This window comes from Engystomops pustulosus, chromosome 6 (assembly GCF_040894005.1).
Source record: "Engystomops pustulosus chromosome 6, aEngPut4.maternal, whole genome shotgun sequence".
NCBI classification, from domain to species: Eukaryota; Metazoa; Chordata; class Amphibia; order Anura; family Leptodactylidae; genus Engystomops; species Engystomops pustulosus.
The window spans coordinates 89494487-89508700 of record NC_092416.1 but is presented as its reverse complement, the minus strand read 5'-3'; positions in this window follow the sequence as shown (position 1 = coordinate 89508700).

Genomic DNA, 14214 nt, shown 5'->3' with positions numbered 1-14214 from the left:
ACGTTCTTATGTGAAGACTACAATAAAGAAGAAATTTTAACGGGTGAGTGCCGCAGATGTCTCCTTTTCTTTGTTATCCGCTGTTATCTACACCCTATATGCTGAGCACCACCCATGTTACTATTTCCAACCACAGCGTCATCTCTGAAGGTACTGACTAATTGCAAGTTGTGAGAAGTGACGGTAGTGCCCCCGTTTTTCCCCGGCTCTGTCAGCTATTGGCTAGAAAATAGCCATAGGAGAATCCAAACGGCTTACTTACGCCTACAATAGCGTTATATATATTTTATTTCTGGTTGATCTGCTGGTGGCTGTCCTTGCTGCAGTGCATCTACTACCAAATTGTGAGGAATTTGTAGTGAGACTTGCGACCGTTGTGTTTAGCGCTTAGTGGCGCACATATCCATCGCAAAGACCGAAGTGGGAAAATTTATTAGGGGTTGGATTTCAATTAGGCACAGTCTGCCATTTCCTTTTTATTTTACGTTTATTTTTTTAATAACTCAGCGTCATCTCATCTGGCATAGCAGTGTGCTTTCATACTTGGCTAGAAAATAGCCATAGGAGAATCCAAACGGCTTACTTACGCCTACAATAGCGTTATATATATTTTATTTCTGGTTGATCTGCTGGTGGCTGTCCTTGCTGCAGTGCATCTACTACCAAATTGTGAGGAATTTGTAGTGAGACTTGCGACCGTTGTGTTTAGCGCTTAGTGACGCACATATCCATCGCAAAGACCGAAGTGGGAAAATTTATTAGGGGTTGGATTTCAATTAGGCACAGTCTGCCATTTCCTTTTTATTTTACGTTTATTTTTTCATAACTCAGCGTCATCTCATCTGGCATAGCAGTGTGCTTTCATACTTGGCTAGAAAATAGCCATAGGAGAATCCAAACGGCTTACTTACGCCTACAATAGCGTTATATATATTTTATTTCTGGTTGATCTGCTGGTGGCTGTCCTTGCTGCAGTGCATCTACTACCAAATTGTGAGGAATTTGTAGTGAGACTTGCGACCGTTGTGTTTAGCGCTTAGTGACGCACATATCCATCGCAAAGACCGAAGTGGGAAAATTTATTAGGGGTTGGATTTCAATTAGGCACAGTCTGCCATTTCCTTTTTATTTTACATTTATTTTTTTCATAACTCAGCGTCATCTCATCTGGCATAGCAGTGTGCTTTCATACTTGGCTAGAAAATAGCCATAGCAATAGGATAGCATCGTTTGGTTTTAAAAACTAAAAAACACAAAAAAAAAAAAAAAAAACACAAAAAAACACAAAAAAAAGTAAAAAAAAAAATTAAAGGGCTAGGGGTAGAGGACGAGGGCGGGGATGTGGGCGTCCAACTACTGCAGGGGTCAGAGGCCGTGGTCCTGGGTGGGGTGAGACACCACCTGCTGATGAAGGAGCAGGGGAACGCCGCAGAGCTACACTCCCTAGGTTCATGTCTGAAGTTACTGGGACTCGTGGTAGAGCACTGTTGAGGCCAGAACAGTGCGAACAGGTGATGTCGTGGATTGCCGACAATGCTTCGAGCAATTTGTCCACCAGTCAGTCTTCCACGCAGTCCACCCATGTCACCGAAATCGGCACTCCTCCAGCTCCTGCACCTCAGCCTCCTCCCCCCCAGTCTGCCCCCTCCCAGGAAAATTTGGCATTTGAACCGGCATACTCTGAGGAACTGTTTTCTGGACCCTTCCCACAGTCACAAACCACCTGTCCGGTTGCTGCTGAGCAATTTTCCGATGCCCAGGTTTTCCACCAGTCGCAGTCTGTGGGTGATGATGACCTTCTTGATGTAGTGGAAGAAGTGTGTAAAGAGGTGTCCGACGATGAGGAGACACGGTTGTCAGACAGTGGTGAAGTTGTTGTCAGGGCAGGAAGTCCGAGGGGGGAGCTGAGGGATCGGAGGATGATGAGGTGACAGACCCAAGCTGGGTTGAGAGGCCGGGTGAACACAGTGCTTCTGAGACGGAGGAGAGTCCTCGACCAGAACAGGTTGGAAGAGGCAGTGGTGGGGCCAGACGGAGAGGCAGGGCCAGAGCAGGTGCATTAGCGCCAAATGTGTCACGTAGTGAAGCTCCCGTGGCGAGGGCTCCCGCGGCGAGGGCTAGATTTTCAGAAGTCTGGAGGTTCTTTAAGGAAACACCGGATGACCGACGGACTGTGGTGTGCAACCTTTGCCAAACCAGGATCAGCAGGGGTTCCACCACTACTAGCTTAACTACCACCAGTATGCGCAGGCATATGAATGCTAAACACCCCACTCAGTGGCACCAAGCCCGTTCACCTCCGGCCGTGCACACCACTGCTCCTTCCCCTGTGTCAGCTGATAGTCAGCCCCCTGCCCAGGACCCTGGCACAAAAACCCCATCGTCGCCTCCACGATCCTCCACAGCATCCACCAGCGTTCAGCTCTCCATACCCCAGACGCTGGAGCGGAAACGGAAATATAGTGCAACCCACCCGCACGCCCAAGCCCTTAATGTCCACATCTCCAGATTGCTTAGCCTGGAGATGCTGCCCTATAGGCTAGTAGAGACCGAGGCCTTTCGCAACCTCATGGCGGCGGCCGCCCCTCGGTATTCGGTCCCCAGCCGCCACTACTTTTCCCGATGTGCCGTCCCAGCCCTGCACCAGCACGTGTCAGACAACATCATCCGTGCCCTGACCAACGCCGTTTCTGACAAGGTCCACCTGACCACGGACACGTGGACGAGTGCTGCCGGGCAGGGCCACTATATATCGCTGACGGCACATTGGGTTAACCTAGGCGATAAAAGGCACACCGCCCAAGAACTATTACAGGGCATCACGGCGCAGACTGATCTGTGGCTGGCACCGCTGAACCTGAAGCCAGGCATGGTTGTGTGTGACAACGGCCGTAACCTGGTGGCGGCTCTGCAACTCGGCAGACTGACACATGTGCCATGCCTGGCCCATGTGTTAAATCTGATAGTTCAGCGTTTCCTCAAGACATACCCCAATTTGTCTGATTTGCTCACGAAGGTGCGCCGCATCTGTGCGCATTTCAGGAAGTCCAGCACAGATGCTGCCACTCTCAGGGCAGCGCAGCGCCGCCTCCAACTGCCCGCTCACTGACTGTTGTGCGACGTGCCCACGAGGTGGAATTCAACATTAACCATGTTATCCAGAGTTTACCAGCAGCGCAGAGCGATTGTAGACTGCCAGATGTCAATTTCCACCAGAACTGGTAGTCAGGTCAGTCAGCTTCCTCAAGTCTACAATGAGGAGTGGACGTGGATGTCTGATATCTGTCAGGTGCTGAGTAACTTCGAGGAGTCAACACAGATGGTCAGTGGCGATGCCGCCATCATCAGCCTCACCATCCCGCTGCTTGGCCTGTTGAAAAACTCTCTGATCAGCATGAAGTCGGAAGCTTTGCACTCGTCACAAGAGACGGGGGAAGAAGATTCCCTTGTTGATAGCCAAAGCACCCTTAGGTCTGTTTCTCAGCGCATATCGGAGGAGGTGGAGGTGGAGGAGGATGAGGAGGAAGAGGAGGAGAATGTTGGCGAGACACAAGAGGGGACCATTGTTGAGTCCTTCACTGTTCAGCGTGTATGGGCAGAAGAAGAGGAGTTGGAGGAGTTGGAGGAGGAGGAAATGGACAGTCAGGCCAGTGAGGGGAGTGAATTCTTATGCGTTGGTACTCTGGCGCATATGGCAGATTTCATGCTAGGCTGCCTATCCCGTGACCCTCACGTTCAAAGAATTTATTCCAGCACCGATTACTGGGTATTCACTCTCCTGGACCCACGGTACAAGCAAAATCTTTCCACTCTCATCCCTGGAGAGGAAAGGAGTGTGAGAATGCATGAATACCAGCAGGCCCTGGTGCACAAGCTGAAACACTATTTCCCTTCTGACAGCGCTAGCGGCAGAGTGCGTAGTTCTGCGGGACAAGTAGCGAGGGAGAGTAGGCGAGCAGGCAGCTTGTCCAGCACTGGCAAGGGTACGCTTTACAAGGCTTTTGCCAGCTTTATGTCACCCCAGCAAGACACTGTCACCTGTCCCCAGTCTCGGCAGAGTAGGGCTGATCTTTACAGAAAGATGGTGAGGGAGTACGTAGCTGACCATACCATCGTCCTAAATGATCACACAGCTCCCTACAACTACTGGGTTTCAAAGCTGGACATGTGGCACGAACTGGCGCTGTACGCCTTGGAGGTTCTTGCCTGCCCTGCCGCTAGCGTGTTGTCCGAGCGGGTTTTCAGTGCAGCTGGTAGCATCATCACCGATAAGCGTACAGGCCTGTTGACTGACAGCGCTGACAGGCTGACGCTTATTAAGATGAATAAAGCCTGGATTTCTCATAATTTCCAATCTCCACCAGGTGAAGGAAGCTCAACCTGAATAATTTATCCACTCCTCCTCCTCCTCATTTTCCTCCTTCTCCTCCTCTTTGTACACTAAAGCAGAGGAAACTGGCTATTTTTTGACAGGGCCCACTGGCTCTAGCTATAGTACTTTATGCATTTAATTTTTCTGGAGGGCCACCTACCTGCTCCTCTGGTTTGAAAACTTTTTTGGACTGCCACATACAGGCACTATCCAAATTAAATTGTCTCCATAGCAGCCTCCACACGTTGTCTCCATTGCTACCTCCAAAAGTCGTCCATATAGCTGCCTCCATACATCGTCCCCTTATCAAACGAGGTGTGTCAGGCAGAAATTTCGGTTGTTTTCATGGATTCCACATCAAAGTTGTTAACTTTGTCGCCACCCTGCTGTGTTATCCACAAAATATACTGGCAAACTTTTACCATTTACGGATATTATTTCAGCGCTTCTTGCACATCTGTTTACATTCCCCTCACCCGCCATATCCCAAACTTATAAGAACGCTACTACACTTAACTTGGTGCAGGCTGGGACCGAGTCTGACCCTGGGGCTGGTCATATACTGCCGACGCAGAGGATTGCGGGGCCTACCTCGGTCCAGGTCTCAAAGGCCTACTATACCTCCTCCTCCTCCCACCCCTCCTCCACCTCCTCCTCCTCCGAATTACCATCCGCGGGCATGGCGCCATCAGTCGGTAGCTCTAGGTACAGCAGCAGTGCCGTCGCTAAGCGACAGCAGGCGGTGCTCAAACTGCTGAGCCTAGGTGATAAAAGGCACACCGCCCAAGAGCTATTACAGGGCATTCCACATCAAACTTGTTAACTTTGTCGCCACTCTGCTGTGTAAGCCACAAAATATACTGGAAAACTTTTATCATTTACCAATATTATTTCAGCGCTTCTTGCGCTTCTGTTTACATTCCCCTCACCCGCCATATCCTAAACTTATAAGAACGCTACTACACTTGATCTTATACAAAAGGTTCTTAGAAGTGCTGTTTGGGGAGTAGCCTAGAGACAGGGGCTTGGATTGGCGAAAGCTCGCCTGGCAGCGGAGCGCCAGCTCCATGCCAAGATCCAACTAACATAGTTTTAACTGCAGCACCTTTAATCTACTACTAGTTCACTGCCTCCATACATGGTCCCCTTATCAAACGAGCTGTGTCAGGCAGAATTTTGGATTGTTTTCATGGCTTCCATGTTAACTTTGTCGCCACCCTGCTGTGTAATCCACAAAATATACTGGCAAACTTTTATCATGTACCGATATTATTTGAGCGCTTCTTGCTCACCTCCTTTGGTTCCTCTCTGCCACCCATTGGTTTGAAGCCTGAGTCCATTTAGGGTATGTCGCCATGCCACCCTCTAGCCTGCCGCTGCTGCCGCTGCCTCTGCATGCCGTCCCCTATAGTGTCAGGGTCAATTATTGGATGTTTTAGATGCTATCTAGCTTCATTCTGTCACTCTGTCATGGCCATGCTGTTGCCCATAATTTTGGCATAATGGTGCATTTAAGCAGCCTCAGAGGCATCCATGCATGCTGCCCCTGCTGTTTCCTGTCCATTTCCGTGGTGTTTCCATGCTTTTCTGAGGTTCCCAGGTGTTTGGCCAAGCTTCCCTGTGCAGAGCCTTGGTCCCCTTGAAAAATGCTCGAGTCTCCCATTGACTTCAATGGGGCTCGTTATTCGAGACGAGCACTCGAGCATCGGGAAAAGTTTGTCTCGAATAACGAGTACCCGAGCATTTTAGTGCTCGCTCATCTCTAGTTGTTACATAATTTTGTTGTTTTCAACTTCTCCAAGTTGTATATAGGTAAAGTACCTGGTTTTGCCAAACCTTCCTGGTAAATCTAAGGCATTTCCATTCTGCATGTCAGCCGTTCCAGAGACAGTGGTCTCCCAGGGAGCTGTATTGCAAGAAAACCTGCTGTATCGTCATGTAGACATCAATTATTTACTATGCTGTCCTTTTGCAAGTGCATCAGATTTAAAGCATTTTTCACAAGTTGCTCTGACAAGGCTTATGATGTTTCAGCATTGTGTTTGTGCTTCTCAGTTATGTCATGGTTTAGCACTAATATAGTAAAATACCTGTACTATATACTATATGTGTTAACACATTCATTCTCCAGGGGATTTTTATAAGCAATTTATTGCAAAACCGTAAAGCTTTTTTGGAACTCCAGAAGATTCTGTATGCAGTTTAGTGGACTTTCCTCCTAAATATGTGGAATTGTTGCTATCCATTGCTTTAAAAATCTATGTACTCCAAGTCTTTGTCACAATGTTAAATATTTAACCCCTTTTTCGTTTTTGTGTTTCCATTTTTCACTCCCCACTTTCAAAATTCCACAACTTTTTATTTTTCCGCATACAGAGCTGTATTAAGGTATAAAATATATACTATACTGTGTACTGGGAAGCTGGAAAAAATCCAAATGCGGTGAAATTGACTAAAAAACAAATATCCGCCAATTTCTTCGGGGCCATGTTTTTATGGTTATCGCTGTGCACTCCAAATGAAAACTCCCCTATATTTTTCGGTTCTGCGCAATCACAGAGATATCAAATATATTTAGTTTTTATTGTGTTTTAGTAGATTTTAAAAATTGTAATCTTTTATACAAATAAAAAATGTCCTAGTTTTGCCATATTCGGAGACCAATAACTGTTTTATACTGTACTTCGTTGTATGGAGCTGTGTAAAGTGTAATTATTTGCGGGATGAGATGAAGTTTTTATTGCACACATGGGGACACATTTACTTACCCGTCCCGTTGCGTCCGACAATCCGGAATGTCCGATGAGGATTCGTAGCTGCCGTGATTCACTTAGAGCGTGCGCCCAATTTCTTGAATGTGTTGCTTCCCCGCTCAGGTCCGCTGGAGTTCACCTTCTTCTTACCGGTGTATGTGAGTCGGGTTGTCCGACAGCCACGTCCCCCCGATTTGTGTTGCATGAAAGCCTGCACCGATGCGTCAAAATCCGATCGCGTACACCAAAAACCCCATGCAATTCAGGGCAAATCGGAAATATTTGGGAAACCCGGCGGAAATGCGTCCAACGGACCCTTAGTAAATGTGCCCCATTATGTGGCCTGTATGACTCATATCTTTTTAAATTAAATTTTTATGTTTTGCAAAAGTGGTGTTTTTGATATCTGAGCGCTATTTTCCATGGGTTTACTGGGTTTACCGTGTTTATGAATTTAATTGTTTATTTTTATATCAGGAGGTGATTTGAACTTTTAGGTTTTTTAAAAGTTTTTAAATATTTTTTAAAAACTTTTTACTACTTTTTAGACCCCCTAGGGTCTAAAAGTAAAGGTGTTTATTACTACGCCTTTAAAGCATAACTATAACGTTGAAGTAAAAATAAAAAAATACATTAAAAAAAAACCTAAAATTCAAATTACCCCCTTTCCCAAGAAGTCATATAAATATAAATAAACAGTAAAAATCATAAACACATTAGGTATCGCCGCATCTGAAAACGCCGGATCTATCTAAATATAATAACTGTTTTTCACTGCGTTTAACACTGTAACAGAAAATAGCTCACAAAGTCAAAAATGGCACTTTTTTCCCATTTTGAAAAATATAAAAATTCTATAATTAGTGATTGAAAGGCCTTACAGTCCTAAAAATAGAAGCATTGAAAACATTATCAAAAGTCGCAAAAAATGATATCATCCACAGCTCCATGCACCAAAGTATGAAAATGTTATTAGCGCCAGAAGATTGCAAAATTCCCATTAAATTTTTGTACAGGAGATTTTAATTTTTGTAAATAAAGTAGACATGTAATTTGGTGCGCACAGCAAAAGCCATAAAATCCAAGCCCACAAGAAAATGTCGCAAATGCGTTTTTTCACCAATTTCACTGCATTTGGAATTTTATTCCCACTTCCGAGTACATGGCATGGAATCCTAAATACTGTCACTATGAATTGCAATTTGTTATGCAGAAAACAAGCTCTTTACATGTAAAAATAAAAATGGGAAAAAATGGAAATGAAAAAACAAAAAAAAAGGCTAGGTCGTTACACATTAGCCGGGCTTAGCCAATAGAAATGAATAGCAGCCTTGGGCCAATCGTGGTTGAAGTACATCCCATGAATAGTGCATGTACTCATTTTGCTGGAGTAAAGCTTCCTGGCCAATTATGCAGACATGCAAGAGCTGCTACTGAAAGTGTGTGCCATCTGTGCTGCTTCTCCTTGCCATCCCACTCAGCCCTTCATATGTGATGTACCAACCAGATAGAATTCCAATTTACATTATGGAAAGGATGTTTGAGCAGTAGCAGGCAATAGTTGAGTTACAGTTACAGAATGCACTGGGTAATCGAAGTACTGACCACTAACGAGTAGGCCTCCATAAGAAACATTTGTACCTTGCTGTAGTGCTTCCAATATGCCACCAGACTGGTGTTAGGCCAGTCCACACATAGCTTACAGGGTGGGTTGCTGGTCCAACAGTGGCCAGGTACTTCACTCTCCAGCCAGGTGACAGTTTTGGAGGAGAAGGAACAGGAGTAGTTTTCCTCAAAGCAGGGTGACACCTAGAACAGCTCATGGGCATAGCTGGATTGGGTATAGGAGGATGTGAAAGGAGAGGATACACTTCTCAATGAGAAAATACTTTAGAAAAAAGTAGCGTTAGTATTTTTTAAAAAAATGGATGCAGCGTATACAGAGCCTCCAATTTAAGAATGTAAGGATGAACCACACAATAGCAAAATTGCTATTGTTTTATCATACCTCTTCACACTTCCCTGAAAAGGGCAATTATTTCTATCTGTCCCTCATAGCCTTCGCTCCCTATCTGCCCACCAAAGGACAATTGTGAAATTATTACAGCTCTATTCTTCCCTCACTGCCCCTCTAGCTGAAGCCTCTCCATAGATCTCTCTTGGCAGTTATGGCTCTGGGACATGTGACCCTACTCTTTTAGAGCAGGTTCACATGTCTCGCCTGGCCCCTCACAGTCATGTTCATACAGAGCAGAGTTTGTGGTTGCTAAGGGGTTGATTGGCTATTCAGCAGACAATCAACCAACTTGCAACATTTTCCTGATAGGTGCCAAACCATGGACCCAAATTTGGGAGCTCGAGTTCGCTCAACACTGGTCCTAACCCATGCAATCTGCTCCACCTCCTAATGCCAACACCAACAAAATAAATTTCACATATAATGGCTACCACACTGCATAAGGTCCCTTTAAGTGGTCCCCAAACACCATTGTGGATCCCATATACCTTCTAATGTGCCAAACTAATGCCCAATAATGTCACCATTTCTGTAGCCCCCTCATATATAATACCTTTTCCCTCTCCCCCACCTATAATGCCCCTTTTCTGCCCCCTCACACACAATGCCCACTTTCCTGTACCTTTCACTAAAATGTTTTCTTTTATAAAGTAGCTATTTACAATGTCTTCTATTTTGTAGCCTTTCCCTAATTTATAACACCCCCTTTATTTTTGCTGTAAAATGTAAAAGTAATATAAATCTTCCAACTTCCCCCATTCTGTTGCTGCTATGTGGAGCTCTGAAGCTGGCTAATGGTGCCATGGGGAGCCAATGGCTCCCTGCCTCATCATTGCATTCAACTCTGACTTCATTCAGGGACATAGACCCCCAGTTCTCTATTCCTAATCCCAGCTTCAGACTGAATTCTGACCACTGTGACAATGAACATGTATAAAAACCCAGATACGCAGAGCTTCTGATGACTAGATCAGCACCTCTACGGCTTAATTTCCAGTGTTACTTTTCAGAAATGCTCTGACTGAAAATAAAAGGAGGCCTCATGGATATCAAGGATATGGATAGACAACGTAGAAGCATGCAACCCATTATGTGCCTGGACAATTGTTACCAATATCTGGAGCAATTCTAGCAATGCTAAATTGTGTATAGGAACCCAACATACCCAGAGGATCTGATGACTGGATCAGCCCCTCTACAACTCCTTTGGGCCTAAGGGATGTTGTTACGCACAAAAGAAATATAAACAGACATAGGAAGCCATAAAACTTAAAACACTAGCTTCACCGCAACCAGGGAAGAAGCAGACAATTTATTAAGTGTCTGGAGCTTTCCTACTTATATTGTGTACATTGCTATAATCATGTGCTACATTGGAAAGTCCTCTTCTTCTCTACCTGCAGCACAATGCGCGGTGACACAACATTGCACCTCCTGCTCCAGGCTGCTTGAAGCAGGAAACGTGATCTCTGTAGTATCAAGTTGGATCATCGTACTTTACATCTCCAGAACAGTGGAAGATATTTCTGGACTTGTGGAATTTCACTGCATGCCAGACAAGTAGTGCATAGCAGCATCCCTATCGGTATCCTCATACAAACATAACTACTTGTTGTTGGTACATACCGTATACACTATTGGTAGCTCTTTGTCAGCGTTAGCCTAATAAGAGGTTACTCTATAAATATGTCCACACACACTAAATAGTGGTATAGAATATTGTGTACAGTTTTGGACACCAGTGTATAAAAAGGACATAGTTGAACTGGAACGGGTGCAGAGGAGAGCAACCAAAATTATTAGGGGAATGGGGGGACTAGAATACAATGACAGTTTACAATATCTGAGATTATTCAGTTTAGAAAAAAGACGACTGAGGGGAGATCTCAGTACAACGTACAAATACCTGAATGGTCAGTACAAGGATCTCTCCAAAAATCTTTTTATACCTAGGCCTGTGATCAGGACAAGGGGGCATCCTCTACGCCACAAGATCTACCATCGCCATAGACGGGAATTCTTTAAGAGCGGTGAGACTATGGAACTCTCTGCTGCAAGCTGTTGTGACAGCTGATAATTTTAACATGTTCAAGAGGGGCCTGGATGCCTTTCTAGGGAGCAATAATATAACATTGTATGGGAATAGAACTTTTTGTTTGTAGTTTCTGTTGATCTAGGGAGTTATTCTGATCACCATATTAGGGCTTGGGAAGGAATTTCTCTCTGCTTAAGGCCAATTATTTTTGCCTTCTTCGGAATAAACACAATATAATGTATAGGTTGAACTTGATGGAATGATGTCTTTCTCTAACCTCTTTTACTATGATGATGACATCCCCCTCACACCTCATCTAACCACATCTGCCCACCACATACGTAATATATACCCCTCACAGCACAACGGACCACAGTATGCCCCCACATATACCATATATACTGCTCACAGCACAATAGACCACACTATGCCCCCAAATATACCATATATACCCCTCAAAGCACAATGGACCACACTATGCCTCCACATATTTCATATGCCCCCACACCGTTATTGACCATACTGTGCCCCCATATAGTTCATATATACCCCTTACAGCACAACCAACTACACTGTGCCAAGTGTATTGTATAGTCCCTGAATAAATATACATTTTACCCACTAAATAATTGCACAGCCTCTTTATTTCATTGTTACCACATTAATAGCATATAGTCCCCTTGAATTACATAAAGCGCCCCCTTAATTATATACATTTTCTCAGATTTACAGTTACAGAAAGTATTCAGACCGCTTTAATGTACACTCTGCATCCCATCTTGAAAGAAAAAAAATGAATAGTAGATGTTTTTGCTAATTTATTAAACTGAAGAACAACTGAAATATCACATGGTCATAAGTGTTCAGACCCATTGCCTAGTATTAAGTAAAAGCACCTTTTGAGCTAGTACAGCTATGAGTCTTCTTGGGAATGACGCAACAAGTTTCTTACACCTGGATTTGGGGATCCTCTGCTATTCTTCCTTGCAAATCTTTTTCAGTTCCCTCAAGTTGGATGGTGAACTTAGCTTGGACAGCCATTTTCAAGTCTCTCAAGAGATACTCAATTGAGTTTAGGTCAGGGGCCAGTCAAGAATGGTCACAGAGTTGTTCTGAAGCCACTGCTTTGTTTTTTTAGCTGTGTGCTTAGAGTTATTGGGGCACATTTACTAAGGGTCGCATGGTGCACTTTTGCCAGACCGTGCATGTTCTTCATGGCTAAAACTACTTGGACAGGTATTTAAGAAGTGTCTGCGCTGCAATTGTATTGCATGAGACCCTTTTGTGGCGACTGATTCAGATTTAACCAACTGATTCAGATTTAACTTTCAATACGCCCTAAGTTAAAGGTGTACCACAAAAAAGATGGTGAACTCTGTCAGGCCAGTGCGGGGAAGCCACAGATTCATGATTTCTGGCAAGATCTTAGTGAATCACCGCACACAGCATTATAGACAGACAATGCAGTTTTAGTGAACTTGACTGACCTTACAAGTAAATGTACCCCATTATCTAATTGGAAGGTAAACTTTCAGCCCATTTTTAGGTCAGGAGCACTCCAGAGGTCCAGAGATGTTCATGCAGCATATATCTGTACTTGGCCGCATTCATCTTTCCATCAATTGCAACCAGTCATCCCTACAGCTGAAAAACCCATACTATGATCCTGCTACCACCTTGTTTCACTGGCGGGATTGTATTTGGCAGGTGATGACCCTGCCTGTTTTTCTCTACACATATCACTTCATCGCATCAGACCAGAAAATCTTATTTCTCATAGTCTGGGAGTCCTCAATGTGTTTTTTTTTTTGCAAACTGTATGCAGGCTTTCATATGTCTTGCACTGAGGAGAAGCTTCTATTGGTACACTCTGCCATAAAGCCTGGACCAGCGAAGGGCTGCAGTGATAGTTAACTTTGTGGAACTTTCTCTCTTGTCCCCACTGCATTTCTGGACATCTTGGGGTTCTTACTTACCACTCTCACTAAGGCTCTTCTCCCATGATTCCTTAGTTTGGCTGGGTGGCCAGGTCGAGAAAGAGTTGTGGTCGTCATACCTGACTTCATCCATTTAAGAATTATTGTGGTCACTGTGTTCTTAGGAACTTTGAGTGCCGCAGAAATTATTTTGTAACCTTGATCATATCTGTGCCTTGCCACAATTCTGCCTCTGACCTCCTTGGGCAGTTCCTAAGACCTCATGATTCTAATGTGCTCTGACATGCGCTGTTGGGTCTTTGTATAGACAGGTGTGTGCCTTTCCTAATCAAGTCCAATCAGTTTTATTAAACACAGCTGATGGAGTAGAATGAAGGAGTATTGGAAGGAAATGGACAGCACAGCTGATGGAGTAGAATGAAAGAGTATTGGAAGGAAATGGACAGCATGTGAATGAGCAAAAAACTTTTTTCAATTTTACCAATTGAGTGCAATGGAACAAAGTGTGAAAAATTTAAAGTGGTCTGAATACTTTCCTTACCCACTGTAAATCTGAGGGAAATGTATGTGTATATAATATAAAGGGGGCACTTTGTAATTTAGGGGGCTGTATGCTATTAATATGAGGTAAAATTAAATAATAAAGAGGGTGTGCAATAATTTAGTGGGTTAAATGTATATTTATTTGGGCATATACAAGATTGGGTTCAGAGTGTACATTAATAAGCAAAAAATAAAAAGAACTGAATAAACTGAAAGTCTGAATACTTTCCGTACCCACTGCATATACATTAGCAGCCTCATTATATACAGCACCCAGTAATTTTCATACAATACTGACATGCCCATTCATATAAACGCAGCACCACCCTTGATAATTAATATATAGTACAGCTGCTACTCCCTGATTAATAAAAATTACAGCATCCCCTCAATATAGATTATACAGCATATCTTCAGCACTACATGTAATGAATCTAGTATAGATCACCTCCTCCCTCAATCAGTAATCCATGTAATGAATCCCCTCCCCTTTAGTCAGTAATTCATGTTATATACAGAATCCCCTCAGTCAGTAAACAATATAATATACAGCCCTG